This window comes from Sinocyclocheilus grahami, unplaced genomic scaffold (assembly GCF_001515645.1).
Source record: "Sinocyclocheilus grahami isolate Dianchi unplaced genomic scaffold, SAMN03320097.WGS_v1.1 scaffold948.1, whole genome shotgun sequence".
NCBI lineage: Eukaryota > Metazoa > Chordata > Actinopteri > Cypriniformes > Cyprinidae > Sinocyclocheilus > Sinocyclocheilus grahami.
The window spans coordinates 163,598-170,055 of record NW_015506127.1 but is presented as its reverse complement, the minus strand read 5'-3'; the positions used below and the strand labels follow the sequence as shown (position 1 = coordinate 170,055).

The 6,458-nt window shown below is 40.7% G+C and overlaps 1 protein-coding gene and 1 long non-coding RNA gene across 2 annotated transcripts in view; one reads left to right on the top strand and one right to left on the bottom strand.

Moving 5' to 3' along the window:
• Positions 1 to 504, bottom strand: part of LOC107564581 (uncharacterized) — a 714-nt gene extending 210 nt beyond the window's left edge. The window contains exons 1-2 of the long non-coding RNA XR_001606256.1: positions 483 to 504; positions 27 to 93 (exon numbers count right to left, since the gene is read on the bottom strand). This is a non-coding gene — a long non-coding RNA (uncharacterized lncRNA). The remainder of the gene's footprint in view (positions 1 to 26; positions 94 to 482) is intronic.
• LOC107564582 (neurexin-2-like) overlaps positions 1 to 6,458 on the top strand; it is a gene marked incomplete at its 3' end in the record, with an annotated part of 375,377 nt that overhangs the window by 216,796 nt on the left and 152,123 nt on the right. The window lies entirely within an intron of this gene.

Here is a 6,458-nt window from a genome sequence, read left to right as displayed (position 1 = left end):
CCCCCCCACCGATTCTACATCACTACCTGTTTAGCCCCGCCCACCGATTCTACATCACTACCTGTTTAGCCCCGCCCACAGATTCTACATTACCTGTTTAGCCCTGCCCACCAATTCTACATCACTACCTGTTTAGCCCCGCCCACTGATTCTACAGCAGTTCCTGTTTAGCCCCGCCCACTGATTCTGCAGCACTTCCTGTTTAGCCCCCGCTCCACTGATTCTACAGCACTTCCTGTTTAGCCCCCGCCCACTGATTCTGCAGCACTTCCTGTTTAGCCCCGCCCACCAATTCTACATCACTAACTGTTTAGCCCCGCCCACTGATTCTACAGCAGTTCCTGTTTAGCCCCGCCCACTGATTCTGCAGCACTTCCTGTTTAGCCCCCGCTCCACTGATTCTACAGCACTTCCTGTTTAGCCCCCGCCCACTGATTCTGCAGCACTTCCTGTTTAGCCCCCGCCCACTGATTCTGCAGCACTTCCTGTTTAGCCCCGCCAGCCCCTCCTGTTTAGCCCCCGCCCACTGATTCTACAGCACTTCCTGTTTAGCCCCCGCCCACTGATTCTACAGCACTTCCTGTTTAGCCCCCGCCCCTAATTCTGCTCTTCATGCGTTGTCAGGTGTTTCTCTGTACTCTAAGGATGCTTTTACAAAACTCTGTATGCAGGGCTTCAGTTGGATTTAGTGCATATAGTGATGTATAGTATAGGCATATAGTGCAAGTGGCTGTACTCTCTCTCTCTCTCCGTCTCTATATTCATAATGGTGGCTGTTTGAGACTGTATTGGTTTCAATCAATCATACTCTGCTTAGAGCTGAATATGTTGACAGCTGCACTTCTGTTGCCTTTCACTGAAGACATACGAGACAGAGAAATGAAATGACTGGAGACTTTTGACTTTCACACTGTGTTATTGACCATGTTCAGCTAAATATCTTCACACACACACACACACACACACACACACACACGGCTGATGTTTTATTCGAGTCTTGGCAGATCAGGAGCTGTTTTTAAAGCAGCGATTCTTAAAGACATCATGAAATCAGAATTGAGTCTCTTTGCTGTCTCTGCTGTTCTTTATGTCACGTTATGTTTGAAGATCTGCTAAAACCTGCACTGCATTCACATGCTAGCACTGTTGGGAAGGTTTCTTTGGGTTACAGATAACAAATTACCGTATTTAAAATGTAATAAGTAGTGTAACTATTTCAATTACTTTATTAAAGTAATGTAACTGATAACATTTGATTACTTTTCTAAATTTCTCATTATTCATTTTCAAACATGTAAAGCAGGCAGGGTTAACCTTACAGTAGTACTCGACACTGATTACTATCAGACTTTCTAACCCTTCATCACTTCAATTAAGATTCTAATAATTTAATTTAAAGCGCAGCCACCACAAAATCAGACTTTAGCACCTCTTTGTACTCTGAGATCATTCTGAGGTTAAATACAGATTTAAAAGCATAACAAGAAATAGTTTAATAGCTCTGATACTGTTTCTGAAATCAAATCTCTGCATAGCTATGACAGGAAACACTGGCGTCTAACAACTGCCTCGGGAAACAGTTACTTTAAAAGTTAAAGCATATACATAATCCCAAATAGGAAATAAATTGGTTATCAAATAAACGTGTTCTAATCTGTGTCCTAAACTCCGGAAATATTGTGTCATACTTTAGAGCAGACAATGACATTTTGAAAATAAATCAATCATATCTGTATGTGTGTGAAAATATTCAGCTGTAACCCCCCCCATAATCGTTTACATTTATTTTGTAAAAAATCATATTGCCTCATGTTGTTTAAGACATGCTGCATCATAAATGGAAAATCTGTCAATACTTTTTACACTTTCAACACTTTTTTCAGATGAAAAACTACAATGGATGTTATGTTTCGAACACATGAAAAATAATCAAGGTTTCCACTGATCATTGCATGATTGCACGTTTATATTGATTTCATAATAAAAGTCTGAATGGCTCTAACAATTTTGCTGCATACTCGTTACAAATGAATGAATAACTTCCTTCTTTTGAAAGAGTTTCTGATTATAAAAACTTTCTAATGATAAGTGGTTTGTCAAGATTAATTTAGATAAAAATTAATTTTATCACCTATATTTTTAATAATACATTTTAGCGAATGAGCATGTAAAAACGCGCGACTGCTGTCGTGAGTGTGATAAAAGGCTTCGGTCTGCGGAGGGTCTCTGCGACTCTCACTGACTTTCTCATTGCACAAAATCCAGTGCAATGAGAAAAGATGGAGGCTTGTTGAGCAAATCCTCACCGCCGCCGTCTCCTCCTCGTGTGGGATTTCAGAGGCACTCCAGAGGAATTATGGGAGATGTAGTCCATGGAAGTAAAGCGGCTTATCCGCCATACTCCTGACCAAACGCGCTAAGCCTGAGAGATAAAGAGACAGACAGAGAGGCACAGAGACGCATGCGGATGTTATCTGGAAAAGCGAGGCCTGGGAATACGCTGAAATACTGCAGTCCTGTCAGAAAGAGTGTGAAATGACGTGTCTTTATCTGGAGTTTGGAGCAGGAGCCGCTCACATTAATGCTGGATGGCTAGTTCCTCATCTGTAGCTCTGTTCAATCCACAGCCAGAGCCCTGCCTGGACAGTATTCTGAGCGGCAGACTCCTTTTAATCAGAGTCTGCATGAGCAGCGCTGATGTGAACACATCCAGTGTTTACAGTCTCTCTGTGACTGCAGATCTTGAGTGTTGATAGTGACGTCTACTGACGTCTGTCCTTCATCATCTGCGTCTGAACTCATCAACAGTGTCTGATTCACCATATGATTCAGAATCAAGCCGTCATTAAATCAGCCCCTGCGGCGTGTGTGAGTGTGTTTATGGTTTGTGAACTGTCCTCAGAAATAAGCTAAATCTGACAAAAAAAGTTCCCTAAATGACATATGTAGTAGTTAGAGTAGAAGTGTGTGTGTTGGTTGTTTGTGTGTGTGTGTGTTGGTGGCCAATTACTTTAAGCAGTTTAGCTGGCTAGTAATAGCCTAGTCATGAGTTTTACCAGCAGGCAAACAGCTTAGAAACACACACAGGATCACAGTGAGTGTGTGTGTGTATTCCTAGCAGCTTTGCCTTCAGAAATCCTCCCTCACAGAATCTAATTAAAATGAGAGAGAGTTGCAGTGATATACGGCGAGGACACACACACACACACACACACACACAGTAAACCTGAGTGGGACATTCTAACTATGTTGAGCAGATTAAATGTGTCCGCAGTCGCTCTGGATGTTTAGCAGCTTATAAACGTGTGTCGAATCATGAGAGATGAGCTGAACCGCCTGCCATTGTGTCCAAACATTATTCTCTTTTTTTCTAATTTTATGTGTCCTCATTGGTTAAAAAAGGCTCATAAATCTGCCAAATCATGTTTATGTTTTAGTCTAGTGATGTCTGTGAGAGTTGGTTTAGGGGTCAGAAGTCGAGTTAGGAGTTAATATGCTTAACCTTGACTCACTGATATAGCCAAACAAACACAATTGTGTGTGTGTGTGTGTGTGTGTGTGTGATGATGTTCTACACTGACCTGGGTTTAATCATAAATCTATAGAATCTGTTAACTGAACAATGAGTGACGAGGTTGAGCTTGAAGATATTTGATTAAAGTCTCTGATCAATAGGTTTAACCCTGTAAAGCCTGAAATATGAAATAATAGTCAGAGAAATCAAAACTGTTGAAATCAAAACATTTATTGAACCATCTGAGAAAATAATTTAAAAAATGCATGCTTTTATATCATATTTGTTCCATCAGGCTTTTATGGCTCATATAGTCTGATACAGTGAGAATATGGAGGAAAAACAGCTCAGTTTTATTCAGGGCAAGTATGATGAAAGTCTGATGTTTGTAATGTAAATCAATGAAATCTTTGTAACAGTACAGCAGATACTGACATAAAATGATCTAAATATCAGTCGGTTCATTTCTGTTTGATGCTGTTACATCACAGAGAACAGAGAGACATTTCAACTGCCCTCTCTCTCTCTCTTGTGTCTATCTCTGTCTCTCGCGTGTCTCGTCTGTTGAGGACAGTGTAGTTGTGTTGAATGTGTGTGAATGGAGGAGACAATCTTTCTTTCATGTGTGTCAGAGTGTTTGTCTCTGTCTTTCATGTGTGAGAGCGATTATGAGACACACGGACAACAGCCCCGCTGCTAATTTCATTACAGACAGAAATGAAGAATCCGTTTAAATGCATTTCCACTGCCGTCAGATGCAAAAGAATCAATATCAAGATAAAAACATCAGTCTGCCTATTAAACACTGACGATCTGCTATGTGTGTGTGTGCGGTGTGCCGCGCTGTGATTGTGTGCTGTATTACTGTATTACCGCAGGACTCTAGCACAAAAAGCCTCCCTTTTTCTTTGAGGAATTGCGATCCTGAGCCGAGAGGCAATTTTCACAAGCTCTCTGTCATTTTCCCCTCGTGAGCTCTCCATCTCACACATTCAGCCTTCCCAGAATCCTCCATTCTGCCTTCTCTGTCTGCCTGTCTGATTGTAGCTGTGTGTGTGAATGCAGACGCTGTTTAAAGAGCAGGTCTGTGGAGACACACACTCACACAAACACACAAACACACAAACATACTCGCTCACACACACACACACACAGATCACAAGGGGTTTGTGCTGAGATTTCCAGCTCTTTCTGCAGTGAGTTCAAGGAGCTGTTGTAGGAATTTTTACCCATTTAGGAGCTTTACAAACAGGTTCAACCAGTGGTTCTCAGCCCGTCACGAATTCAAATGCGGCCCACCGTGCTGAACACAATAAAAAAAAAAATACTTTCAGTTTTACAATTCATTTTAGTTTTTACATTAATTCAAAAATGTACTAAATATAGCCTAATGTTTTTATGTAAAATAATTTGGTTTTTCATATACTATTTTCAGACATGAGCAGTACTCACATAGCCTAATTAACGTTACGTATTTAAAGTAACGACCAAGTGGCCAGCGGCAGACAGTGAGCATATGTTTGATCAATTTAGCCTTCTCAAGTCATCACGACTTAGATATAAAACAGTTCAAGCCAAGTACTGTTAAGAAACAGAAAGAAACAGTTAATTAAACCAAATGTGCGCTGTATCCAATAGTTTGTGCGGAGAGTGGAAGCTGAAGCTAAAGCTCTGCAGGACATGGAGGCGCCAGCGCGATCACTTGCATTTTTTTCAGTGGATACGCCGTCATTTTTGCTCATAAAGGTAAGAGTAATACATCATTCGTAACTGTAAAGGGTCTACTTTTATTTGTGTGCACTCACAATAATCAACAAAACCTTGTGCTTTAATAAAATAAAGAAAACAAACATGATGCGCTTTCTGCCATCTTGTCTTCAACAGGAAGATACTCAGCGAATACATGCCTCACAGACATGATAAATATATCTATAGAAAGCTTTAAATAACTACTTAATGAAATAAAATAAAACAAAAACTCTTTCATTATGATCATAATCCGTAAAGATGCACTTCTCTCTAAAAGCGTGTCTAATGAAGAGATGGCGAGTCAGGATCGGCAACTTCATCCTTGCAGCAACGACTCAGAAAACACTAGTTTATTAGATAATTAATTCAAATATCTCCTTACTGTTCCCCCTGACACATTTATGGTAATTACTTTTGCCGGTGTTTTGCGGCAAACTTAAGCCTATTGCGTGCATTTGAACGCAGAACTCTTCAGCTGCGCTGACGGCACGCTCCATACATGCTGCTGCTGCTGGACACTAAACACCGTCGAGCTGCTCTTGACAGTCTCGGTAGCACGGTCTCGTGTTGTTTCCACCAGCGCGGCAATTTTTTCATCACTAATTGATGGATGTCTAAAATATAAAAATAAGGAGAAGCCTAAAACAGGCCCGAGGCCCGACCCGCGTCTGAACTATGACTTGAAAATTGTCCCGAAGCCTGGCCCGAGGGGTGTAAAAAAGTCAGGGCCCGTCGGGCCTGGGCTGAAATGCAGGGCTCTCGCTCTGATCTAGCACACAGAAAACGAAAGAAAGATAGTGGTCTGTGCAATTCGGAAAAAGAGGCGGCTTTTCAGCATTAGGTATGTTTTTTTTTTCTTTCTTTTTTTTACTCTTTGTACAGCAATTATTGTTCATTCTAAATTATTTTTTTAATGTAGAATACATGTTACATAAATACATGAAATGTAGAACATATAAAAAAGTGCTCGTGGCTCGTCTGCCAGTGGGTGCCCCCCCACGCATAAAAGTGAAACTCCGCCTATGATTGTGCTGTTACTCCTTTCGAGCCGAAGTTCACAAAATTGGGTGTTATTTATGGGGAGCAGAATTATTTATTTATTTCAATGAATGTAATCGATTAGATATCATAATATTTAGGCTATAATATTATAAATCAGGTTGGTTTGTATTGCTGACGTAATATGTAAATGATA